The sequence below is a fragment of the Tachysurus fulvidraco genome, chromosome 4 (assembly GCF_022655615.1).
Source record: "Tachysurus fulvidraco isolate hzauxx_2018 chromosome 4, HZAU_PFXX_2.0, whole genome shotgun sequence".
NCBI lineage: Eukaryota > Metazoa > Chordata > Actinopteri > Siluriformes > Bagridae > Tachysurus > Tachysurus fulvidraco.
This window is the reverse complement of record NC_062521.1, coordinates 19,715,296-19,729,115: the sequence shown is the minus strand read 5'-3', so window position 1 is coordinate 19,729,115 and position 13,820 is coordinate 19,715,296. Positions and strand designations below refer to the sequence as shown.

General features: G+C 36.2%; 1 protein-coding gene across 1 annotated transcript in view; it reads right to left on the bottom strand.

Annotated features, from left to right (window-relative positions):
* LOC113660982 (gamma-aminobutyric acid receptor subunit pi) overlaps window positions 1-13,388 on the bottom strand; it is a 44,401-nt gene extending 31,013 nt beyond the window's left edge. Inside the window, exon 1 of the mRNA XM_027174857.2 lies at window positions 13,140-13,388. The gene's annotated coding sequence lies outside the window, so the exon portion shown is untranslated. The remainder of the gene's footprint in view (window positions 1-13,139) is intronic.
* Window positions 13,389-13,820: the final 432 nt, after the last annotated feature.

The window sequence follows — 13,820 nt, the reverse complement described above, 5'->3', positions numbered from 1 at the left end:
AATCGTTTCAACTTTGCATTCGAAAACATTTATATATAAGGAGGGCATTAGACTTGGCAAACAATTCCTGTTTCTATGACATTTCTCAATGCTACCTGTTTTCTGAAAGTCAGTTCCTCTATTATAACTAGTGCCACATAATTGCTATGTTAAATATAAGGGCTCATTTTATTGGTTAGTCTAAAAGTGGAAGGGTGGAAGTTGAAAGTGTGTGAAAGATCAGATCCAAGCAGCCCAAGTGCTGGCCAAGTAAAAATGCTTTTATGCACAGCAGCACAGTGGAAACAGTGGCTTTGCTGATGCTAGGTGGCTTAGCTGGTGATCATATTTATGCAACCCAAGAATTTCAGAGAGAAGATATGAAAAAAAATCTTCAAATTTAAATCTTTAAATCTCCTGAAAAGTGATAAGTAAATACATGAAAATACATTCCTTATTATTATTATTGTTGTTGTTGTTGTTGTTACAATAATAATAATAATAATAATAATAATAATAATAATAATAATAATAATAATAAGGTTGCATATTTTTGCATATATTGCAGCTTTTGTCCTAGACCCATGAATGAGTTGTCAAATCGACCGGCTCATTAAGGAGAGGTGTGCTATGACTTTTATAAGTGATCCAACCAACAATGTTTGCACAGCGGACGAAAAAAGGGCCAAAAAAGTAACATAGACTTGAATGGGAAATTCCTGTGTCCCGAGTGCCGAGATTTGCCACGTGCAAGCACCATTCACATTTTCTTCAGGAAATGTACATTTAGTTATTATTGTTGTTGTTATTATTGTTGTTGTTATTACTATTATTATTATTATTATTATTATTATTATTATTATTATTATTATTATTATTATTATTATATCCTTGTGTTTTAATCTTTTTTACAATATATTAGATATACTACAGGGCCAGAAATATGTGGACACATTATCATAGAACATTCAAACCATGCACATTAATATGCAGTTTGTGAAGCTAATGTTCCTGATTCATCCTAAATGTGTTTAGTGAAGTTTGGCTCAGGGTCCGTGCAGACTAATCATGTTCTTCCACACCAACCTCAATAAACCAGGTCTGATTAATCATCTCATTAATGCTACAGCATGTGAAGAAATGATTGAAAATACTGTTTTTCCAACTATTATGACAACAGATTGGGGAAGTGTTATGGTGGGATGCTTACATACATAATATGGAATTATATCGTATATTTGAAATGCATATATTGACAAACGATGTGGATACAAAAATATACTCAGGTGTTTGTTTTAATGAATCAGTGAATTAGACAGCATTTTACAAGTACTACATGATCACAAAGAAAACTCATTTGCTTTTTTAACATCCTGTTCCAAAATCATGGGCATTTATAAGAATGTGGTCACAAATATCAGCTGTAACAGCCTCTGCTCTTCTGGGAAGCCTTTCCACTAGAGTTTGAAACATGGCTATAGGGATTTGTGTTCATTCAACCACAAGAGCATTAGTGAGGTCGAGCACCGATGTGACGATTTGAGGATAGCTGTTGCACCTGTGAGGGTATGTTTACACTGTGCTTCACACAGCACATATGGTGTTTGCCTAAAAGCTGCTTAAAAAACCTGGAGTTTCTCAAGTTTGTTTCTAAACTAACTCTTCCCAGTGGGCATTACAGCTGTCACAGGCCTTCTGGGTGTGATTTCTCTCTCAGAACCATGTCTTCTGTTCTATCACACAGACCTTATTCTTTTTATCAAACTGCCCTGCAACCTGGGAAGCAGTGCACTCTGTTTATCCAATGTATTTAAATAAACAAAAACATGATTAAAAAGTTAAACTTCATAGAATAAAATATAATTTTAAATGTTAATATGAAATATATTCATTTTCATACTCGTATACCACAGTGCACTGCGAATTCTGCAGATAATTGAAAGCTAACACTGAGCAGTACGTTTTCACCACAGCAATATCTTCAGAACAGCACTTCTTGGATTTTGATGGATGTTGAAAAAATAGGTATTAGCTACTATAACAGGTGATAACAGGACCTAAGTTGTTTTCTGTGTATTCCAAATTAAAATTAAGTAAAATTAAGTAAATTTTAAAAGCATTAAAATCTAAACATTACAATGAAATTTGAGAAATTAGAATTAGAACAAGTATGTCATTTATTATTACATTTTAAAAAAGTAATTTCTGGAAAATTGCTTAATAAAATTGTTGCCAAATTGCTCACTAAAACACTTACATACATGATTATGATTAAGTTTGGGTTGATAAGAGTAGCTATGCTTCTCATCGACCCAGTTCACCCCACCCTGTCACTCATTATTTTCATATAACTCCTTCTCTGTTTTATGAACATATAAATATTTAAGCCTGTGATATATTGTATTTCTTCCACTTCTAACCTTGTTTCCCCAAAAAATATACTTTCACCTCAAACAAGAAAAAATAAGGTAAGTTCAAACTTAATGAGTTAGAATTCCAAGAAATTATATCATTCAGCATACAGCATATATCCTTGTATACAAATATTTTATTGTCTCATAGAAAGCAACAGTAATTGTATATATATACAGTATGTGTATATATACATATATATATATATATATATATATATATATATATATATATATATATATATATATATATATATATATATATATATATATATGTATATATACACATATATCACCACAGTAGAAATGTGTGATGCTTTTAACTCGGCCATAAATCTGAAGCAGTAAAACAAACTGGTGTGTGTTTACTGTCAGTCTGCCGATAACCCACAAGTAACCAGCTACAAACTCTAACTTATAACCATTTACTTGTACAGAGTAAAGCATTGGAATTTGTGATAAGAGAGACATGGCAGCTCAGTGGTTATGGTGTTGGACTACTGGTTGTGAGTTTGAATCCCAGGGCCACCAAGCTGCCACTCTTATTCCTTAACCAGATTTTTAGGTGGCCTGCTTACTCTACATTGTCTTAAGGTGTGTATGAGTGTGTGAATGTGTGTGTATGGTGCTTTGTGAAGAACTGGCATTCCACTGGCAAAGCGAGTGAGCGGGTTAGTAAATGATCAAGTGCCACAACAGTTTAAAGTTTTACAGGTAAGTCTTTTAAAGACAACATGCAAGCCTTCTGACACAGGAACTCATGACTCGGTGTAAAACTCTATTACAATCAATATTACTAATTAATGTGGCAAAACACAGGGTTGAAAGATATCCTAAATGGATGTCAATGGAGATTTCAGCTTAGACTATATACACATATATATATATTTGGAACACACACGGCATGCAAAATCATTAGCAGTTCAATATCACTGACGATTCTGTTTGCAAACCATTTAGAACAGTACGAGGTGCGAGTGCCCATAGACCAGAATCAATATAAAATGATCAAAACAATTCACAGTGGCACAATGTAAGCTACAGTATCTGACAGAGCAGAATTTTAAGATCCAGCATGGCAGCCAAGTAGCCTTATTTAACTCTCGCTGACCTCTGACTTGCCAAATCATCATTAATTTGCATCCAGTATTCTCCTTTGTGTTTGAGTTCTTGTTTAACATTTATTTTCTTTTTTATGGTGCAATATTGAGTTTATATGACATTAACATGTTTTTCACAATACCCTCTGTGGTGTTTTGGAAAACAGATGGTTTAAAAAAAAGGATATTTTTTCTCGTAACACATTTAAAAGAAGTCACATAACTAGAGGGACTAAATCAGCACTAATATAAACTAACAACTGTTTATTCAACACACACAGATGAATAAATATAAAATAAATAACACCATCTGTCTAAATGGAGTAAGCCATCTTTAAAGTCTTGAGAGTAGTCCAGGACACATAATCCTTTAAGAAATGGGTGAAACCTATGTCTATACCACAGTGTAAGCTTGTTGTTCATCACTCTAGTACAGTTCCAAAGATTTTGTGCCAAGGAAATCTATTAGTACAAGGCAAACTGAAGCGTTATGGCTTATGATAGTGCACACTGCATGCCAGCACAATACAACATAAGAGAGCATCCATTTTTTCTTTAATTTGCCTCCATTCACACATCCATGATGCTGACTCAATCCTCACATTTCTGTGCTTCCTATTACTGTGGCTAGTACAGACTATTTAACCAAAAATCTGCATATTTCACAAGGGCCTAGATGTCTCCGGTAAACATTGTGGTTATATTGTCACAGTTCAACCACTATACAAATCCTACTGTAGCTCCTTTTTTCTGCTATAAGTATTATTTTACTTCTCAATATATACAAAATGCAAAGTGCATTAAATCATATTGCAATAGCTTTCACAGTTGGCAGATCTCAATCTAACTGATCGCCCAAGGGAGACTCGGAACGATGTATTAGATAATGTCACCAACACCATCATTTAAAGACCAGCTAAAGGACTATAATTTGGAAGAATAGCATTTTTGCAGTCCAGTTTCAGAGACTTGTAGAAACTTTGCATAGGTATACTGAATAACAAAAGCAAAAATATAAATACCTAAAATGCATCCTTCTTAGGTAATGCATACTCAAACATATAATTTTATTGTATCTATTCTTCTGCCTAATCTCATAATTACATTGCATTCTTACCCTTCGGATTATAACCCGGTGCTATGTTTGTACTCCTGATAAAACATAACCCTCCTCTGACTAAGTAGAGAGACAGAGAGACACTAAATCTAATAAAGCAAGCGTTCAACATCTAGCTTGTACTTTCTTTAGCTTTAGCTTAATTTAGTTTATTGGTATTCTTAGACCCTGACCTAGCACAATGATTTTTTTAAGGAGGCTACAAAGCAGCTTTGTAAGTCACTTCTTTATACTGCTGAAAAACTGATCCTGGGAACACTGCAAGTAAGAATGCATCCTGAATAGGACATCAATCCATGACGTGCACCGTACACACTCATACACATTCACACACTCATTCACACATAGATTTACAGTCACTGGCATGTTTTTTGACAGTAGACGGAATCCAGAGAATACAGAAAAAACCATATGGACCCTGTGAGAACACCATGTAAAATGCCACAGAGACAGAGATCATGGTCAAACCCTGGAGCTGTGTTGTCAGTGTTGCTTGTATCCTAATTTTACAGACTTGTAGCTTTCTATCTAGCCAATATGAACAAGCTAATGTATGTACACTAAAATACGTTATGTTGAAGTATTATGTGATGAAATAGTCATACATTGGAATACATTTTATAATAATTGCACGTATTATTTGATCCACAAATGCAAATATAAAAACAATATTAGTATTATCTTTATTAGCTCATGTTTTTTAGTATTAGTATTAAATAATATCTCATTAGAAAACTGCAGGTCGAAGTATTTTTATGGGTATAAACCATACAGCATATCACATCATATCATATTTCTTGACTTGACATGCATGAATTTCAAATAATATGTTTAACTGAATAATAAAGTAGGCTATTGGTTAAATAAAACACAAATAAACATTTATTATATAATAATCAATGCTACAGTGAATAAGGAGAGTGAATAAGGAGAAGCTATGGAGGTTTAAGTATTCCCAAGTTAATACACTAGCATACTGACATTTTAGATACAAGCATACTAGATAAAATAGCAATATCTTAAGTTAGAAAGACTGGTATATGGGACAACCTTGAATACCTGCTAAGTTACAATGCTGACAGCCAGTAAAAAATCAATATAATGTGCGTTCTGAAGTCCCATACAGTATTTTTTTCCCCTAACTTTCTTATATTTTTCTGTTCAAGCTCTAAGTTTGAATTATGACCTATTTATTTATTTATTTATTTATTTATTTATTTATTTATGCCCTGAGCCAAACAATATTGTTAACACAATACACTAGAAATTGCCAACTATGGCCTCTGACCACTTCACTGAAGCAGAATTGCTGTAGTGCTGCTACTGTAGATATTCTGGTAGAGAAATATAAAGATCAGTAGGTCTCTCTCAGGACTATTCATGTGATTCCACCAAGCCTGAAGGATAATAGAGAACTCAGCAGCCATGCTTATACAGTAATCCTGACAGCCAACTAAGCGTATGAACACACACACACTTTATATATATATATATATACTCACCAATAGTCAGAGGCATAAATGACTCATGCACGCATTATTTTATTAAGCTTAAATGGTTTCAGTGTGAATTTCATTCATTTAATTATTAATTAAAGCACATACTTGTATTCAAGCCCTGCAGGCCCATGTAAAAGCTTTCTACCCATTTGTAATGGCTGTGCTCAAGCTGAACACAACAACCCGCTAAGTTATAACATGCTCCGTTTTAATACCTAATTTTGCAGTGTAAAGCTAATTATTGTGTCATGCTGCTTAAATGCACAATTTACACTAATTTTGCCATCTGTTATGACACACAGTGCTGCTAGCTGTTTCTTGCTATAAGTGTTTGCCAATCTATCCACTACAAATGCTACATCTTTGTGCGATGTAACACACACAAACACATTATAATCACCATGGAGTTCAATCATTTCAGACAGTGAGAGTGGGAAATACAGGGCATCAAAACGGCTCTGAGGAAAATTAATTGTGGAAAAACACCTATGCCAAATACTCCACCATTGTTCATACAGCATTTGCCTCACATCCTCCATGAATGCTTCAGCACCTATATATATTTTTATATATATATATATATATTTATATATTTTGTCACTTACAGTGGTGTGAAAAAGTGTTGGCCACCTTCCTGACCTTTTATTTTTTGCATGTTTGTCACGCTTTAATGTTTTAGATCATCAAACAAATTTAACTATTAGTCAAAGATAACACAAGTAAACACAACATGCAGTTTTAAAATGAAATATTTAAATTTGTTTGACGAACTGAAAAATTAAAGTGTGACAAACGTGCATAAAAAAAAAAGCGGCACCAACACTTTTTCGCACCACTGTATCTAACCACAGGGGTCTGGATATTGAAGCTTGCAGTCTGTCCTGCTTTCTGCACTTCCATTTGTACACACTTCCATGTGGAAACTTTTGAACCCCATGACAGAATGAACGTTTTGGATCATACTGTAGTCATTGGATAAATGTTGGTGGCATTTAAAGCATTGAAGCAATCTGGTGGCATTTAGGAGGCAAGCCAAGGTTCACAGTTTATTGTACAAGGTTCTCAAGTGTAAGCTAAAGGGCCTAAATGTATTTAGATGAAGCAGAAGCTAGAGTTTTTTAAAACAGAAAATAAATGTTGATAGATGAAGCTAGAGGTCTTCAGATGAATTGGATGCTAAAAGTTTTCATATAGCGATCAGAACCATTTCATATTGAGTCTTCATAAGAAATATAAGCTAGAAGTCTTTAGATGAAGGAGAATCTAGAGGTCTTCATATGAACTGGAAGCTAGAAGTCTTCAGGTGAATTTGTAGCTGAAAGTCATTCTATGGATCAGAAGCTAGAAATCTTCAGATGAAGCATAAGCCAGATGTCTTCCAGTGGGGCAGGAAGTAGAGGTTTTTACATGAAGTGAAAGCTAGACATCTTCAGATGAAGTTGAAGCTAGAGGTCTTTGTATGAAGTAGATGCTAGATGGCGTTATAAGAAGCAAAACCTAAAGGTCTACACAAAAATGAATATTTGAGCAATACAGTGAACTATGTTTCCTGTATATCATTGATCATCATATACATGTATTGAGCCGTGAAGGACCAGCTGTGTCAGGTTCCCTACTTGGATAGGCTTGATTTAAAAATGTTAGAAACAGAAATTCCTATATTAGGCCACAAATAATGAAATAATGAATAAAAGCAATTTACAGAGATTGAGTTCTTTATAGTCTTTCATCCACGAAATTTAGTCTTAATAGACCCTAGTTTATCCATGTGAATAAAACCTTTTATCATTCGTTATTCATTCGACTATAGTAATCTCTTTATGCTGGTCAGGCTCACAGTAGATCCTATGATAGGGGCAGTGGGTGAGAGGAATTTGCACTGAAAGGCACCCCAGTTCATTGTAGAGAACCATGTACACACCTCCCAACCCAACCCCCCACCCCCGTGCCATCTCACACCCTCCACATTCTCACCGAGGGGCAACTCTTACTCCTACTGGATTCTCTTTTACATGGGGAAAAAACTTGGAAGAAGTCCATATGGACACAGGGAAACCATGAAACTTTAGTTAGGCAGCAACGCTACACCACCTCCCACATGCTGAAATTGTTGCAAACATCTTCATAATGGCAAGTGGAGGAAATATATTAGCACATTAAAAATAGATCAGCACATCAGATACTAGACCTACAGGACCAAATCCTGTACAGGAAGTCTGACCTTCCTATGACTCTGCCATTGTCCCATTGATCAAAGTGTTTAAGCCTGCTCAGTGACCCTTTTATAAATATTTAAAAAGACACCTTCAACACTTCGTGCAAAAGTACCAAGTGGTATCCTCTGCACCATAAACGACAGACTATGTCAAACATCAAAGACTTCAAATAATAGTATCCTGTATTCTTTTCTCAATTGGAGAGACATTTTAAGTTATGCAGATAACTGAGAAAAGGGAATTCAAAGAAACCCAGAAAAATATAATTCAGTCAGACTGGAGTATGAGTTGTAAAAGAAAAATGGATGCCTGACCCGGCTAATAATCCAAACCACAGCTGAAGCATCAGTCAAGCTTCAAGTCCCAAAGGGTCATGCTTGCCAGCTGTCCTCAAACTGTGGAATTCAAAGTCATATGGATTATGGAGGGGAAAGCTCCTTCCAAACCTCAAGCAGATGAGGTTTGGAAGAGAATGAAACTGATTTAATTGTATGAAAATGAAAAAGAGAATGAAACTTATTTAATTGTATGTTTTGACTCACCATGGTTGTAAACAGTGGTTGTTTGAGCCTTGTTGACAGCTCGAGCCAGTCTGGCCATTCTCCTCTGACCACTCTTATCAACAAGGCATTTCTGATCACAGAATGGCTGATCGATAAATGGTTTTGGTTTATTTATTGCACCATTCGGTGTATAGATTATTACACCAGAAAATCAGGAGATCTGCATTATCTGGCACCAACAAATATGCTATGGTCAAAATCACTGAGATGACATGTTTTTCCATTTAGATGTTTGATTTGAACCTTAATTAAAGATCTTCACATGTTTCTGTATTATTTCATAGTCAACACTGCTGCTACCTGATTGGCTGATAACCACATTTATACAGGTGTTGATAATAACCAGACAGACAGACAGACAGACAGACAGACAGACAGACAGACAGACAGACAGACAGACAGATGGATAGATAGATGGATAGATAGATAGATCTATAAACTAGCTGTATAGACTGAAATTTATATATAGATTATATGCAATTAGATATCACTGAAATTTTCATATACACAACTATAATCATACTTGGAAAGGTCTGATGTATAGACTGACTGGAGGTCTGATGTATAGACTGACTGAATTTGGAGGATAGTGCTAACCCCTAAAGGGCAATGTGAATAAGTGTGAATCTAAACCAAATGAACAGATGAGCCTTTGTGATTTTATTTATTATTTTTTACCAATTGCAAGTTGCATGTCTACACTGTGCTATTTGAACTGCAACAAACAGCTTCACCTAATTCTAAATTCTTGGACTATTTGACTAGCCACTTTTTGCTTCCTGCCTGAGTGCTTATAGTTTAAATGCTCATAATTAATAGCTAAGCTTAAGCTGCTGATGGATTTAATCATTTCTTCATGATGGGCTGAGCTGTTGACTCGTGCCATGTGCACTGCATTCTGATTGCTGGAATTCCTTCAGTAAAGTAACTTAGTAATTACAGCCAGCCTCACAACTCAAAGCTACATGAGCCAGGAGATGGAATAAATAGAAATATAGGAATAAAATAGAATCATGTTTCTCTATGTCTTTCAATTTTATCCACACCATATTCATCCAATTCCATCATTCATATATTACATCAGGAAATCAAGCTTAAAAAATCTAAAAATGGGCATCAATCATTTATGATTTTTTTTTATCTTATTTCATAGGCTTTGGTTACTCACTTTCTTATTCCTATTCACTTATTATCCAATGTATTGCAATAATATAAACAACCGGTTTTCACAAAACCTTCTCAATAGTATTCTATATAATGAACTCTGCTCTGGATCAAAGTATCTGCTAAAGGGTGGAAATGTAATATAAATAAGCAATTTCAATATTTTCCATACATGGCTGCTTATGATAAAGCTGTGAACTAAACACCACTAAAAGGTGTTGTTTTTTCTTTTCTCCTTTTATTTGGAAGTCACACTGAACAGAGCTATCACAAACGAGAACAATAAAAACATGATACTGTTTCTCACAAAATAGAAGAATATGGTGTACAAACAACAAAGTATGAAAAATAAACATTAAAACAGGACTCCAAATGGCAAAAGTACCATCCTATTTTATACAGTCAAAATTGGCATCGTTCTCCAACAGGACCACATTCATATATTTGTAACAATTTGTATAACTGTATGAAAGCATTCATACATGTGGTAGCCTAGTGGCTAAGGCATTGGACTACTGTTGGAAGGTCATGAGATTGAATCCCAGGTCCACCAAGCTGCCACTGCTGGGCCCCTGAGCAAGGCCCTAAACCCTCAATTGATCAGTTGTGTAAATTGAAATAAAATTGTAAGTCACTTTTTATAATGGTGTCTGCTAAATGCTAGAAATATAAATGTACTTCCCGTATTCCACATGAAATCAAACAAAATCCAAACACATACTCTTGCTCTTTTGGTGTTGCATTATTTTCCCACTGGATCAGGTTTAGATTCTTATAATTATAGTTATATTGCAACCCCCCCCCCCCCCCCATGCTAAAACCCTCGATACACTCACATAGACATGCACACACATACAGTACTCTCACATAGACACGCACACACATATACACTTTTCTCCCTGCTGCTATTAGACTTTACAATCAAAGCTGCTCCCAGTGAACCAGTCACCATAATACACACCGTTATTACTGTTTTAACTGCAATAATAAACAATAACAAAGTATTTTGAACATGTGCAATAACAGAAATTTTGAAAAACGTGCAATATTACCTATGTGCAATATGTCCATTGTGGGACGAATAAAGGTATATCTTATCTTATCTTATCTTAAACACGCACACACACACATATACAATCACCTACACATGCACACACATATACACTCACATAGACACGCACACACACATATACACTCACATAGACACGCACACACACATATACACTCACATAGACACGCACACACACACATATACACTCACATAGACACGCACACACACATATATACTCACATAGACACGCACACACACATATACACTCACATAGACACGCGCACACACACATATACACTCACATAGACACGCACACACACATATACACTCACATAGACACGCACACACACATATACACTCACATAGACACGCACACACACATATACACTCACATAGACACGCACACACATATATACACTCACATAGACACGCACACACATATATATACTCACATAGACACGCACACACACATATACACTCACATAGACACGCACACACATATATACAGTCACATAGACACGCACATACACATATACACTCACATAGACACGCACACACACATATACACTCACATAGACACGCACACACACATATACACTCACATAGACACGCACACACACATATACACTCACATAGACACGCACACACATATACACTCACAGACACGCACACACACATATACACTCACATAGACACGCACTCACACATATACACTCACATAGACACGCACACACATATATACACTCACATAGACACGCACACACATACACTGACAGACACACACACACACATATACACTCACATAGACACGCACACACATATATACACTCACATAGACACGCACACACACATATACACTCACATAGACACGCACACACACATATACACTCACATAGACACGCACACACACATATACACTCACATAGACACGCACACACACATATACACTCACATAGACACGCACACACACATATACACTCACATAGACACGCACACACATATACACTCACATAGACACGCACACACATACACATACACACACAAAACACACAAACACACACACTGGATTGATCTGGGCAAGTCTGGAGTTTAAGAAAAAAACATGCCAACTTCTGCAGTTTTGATGATAAAAGTGGGTTCATTCCTCTTCAGCAGTTTATTCCTAAAACCTTATTTATGGTAATCCTGTTCACTTCCACTCCTGCTTTTACAGTACTGAAATGCTTGACTGAGAGCGTTCTGCAAATCTGCAAAACCTTGGGAGCTGATAGGGATACTGTATAAACCTCATGTGCCATATTTTTGGAATGTTTCAGTAGTGCTAGAAGGAAGGTCCTGAAGGAAAATGCAAACACACAAACACACTCACACACACAAACACACACACAAACACTCACAGAAACACACACACACACAAACACAAACACACACGCATACACAAACACACAAAAATGCATGCACACACACACACACACACACACACACACACACACACACACACACACAAACACACACACACACGCACACACACAGACACAGACACACACAGACACACACAGACACACACACAGACACACACAAACACACACACAAGGCTTGTGCATGATCTTACATAACCCAATTTCCTCCAAACCTGTCAGTGAATCAAATCCCCTAGTTCAGTCCATGATATTGACTACTTATAGTCATAAATCAGATTATCACATAAAAAACAACTCACTTTTTCATAACTCAATTCACAAAAATCCCATTTATAGTCCAGCAAAATTTTATTGTAAAGTATCATATTGCGCATATCCTTAATTATTGATGAGATTTAATTAACAGGTTTTTTTATACATGTCTGAGTGACGTATTAATGCTGCACGTGCCCAGTAAATGACACATGATCAATAACCGCTATAACATTCATCATCCGCTCTAAGTTACTTCTAACATTAATGCATCTACACGCTTATAGACGCAATTAAGAGAAACAAGGTGCGGAAATGTAACAAGAGCAAAGTGAAGCTTTGGGCAGTGTGCGATCTCCAACTTACCCGTAATGACGTTTTAAAGCGTTCATTTCTCTCAGAACATGCGGATGCGTCGCCACCGATAAGGAACAAAAGCAGCAAATGGCGCTGCGCCGCCGCCGCCTCGCTGACACGCCGTGAAACTGAGCGCGAAAACACGTGCGTTAATCCGCGCGCCTGCACCTGCACCTGCACCTCCACGCGCTCACTGTGCTCGGCACGCGCTCACTGGTTTACTTCCTCCAGACTCCACCTCAGTATATAGATTATAATAGACAAATAATTAACAAAAAACGTTTTCTATCTATCTATCTATCTATCTATCTATCTATCTCTCTCTCACTTTTCTTCTCCTTCTCTCTCTCTCTCTCTCTGTCTTTCTCTCTCTCTCTCTCTCTCTCTCTCTTTCTCTCTCACTCTCTCTTTCTCTCTTTTCTCTCTCTCACTCACTCTCTTTTCTCTATCTATCTATCTATCTATCTATCTATCTATCTATCTATCTCACTTTTCTTCTCTCTGTCTCACTCCTCTCTCTCACACACATTCTCACTCTCTTTTCTCTCTCTGTCTTTCTCTTTCACTCTCTCTCTCTCTCTCTCTCTCTCTCTCTCTCTCTCTCAGCCTGCTGTCTACACTTTGTTGGTATAAGATAAATGTTGCTACAAATAGCTCATAAGTCGTTCAATTAAAATATATTTGTATAGC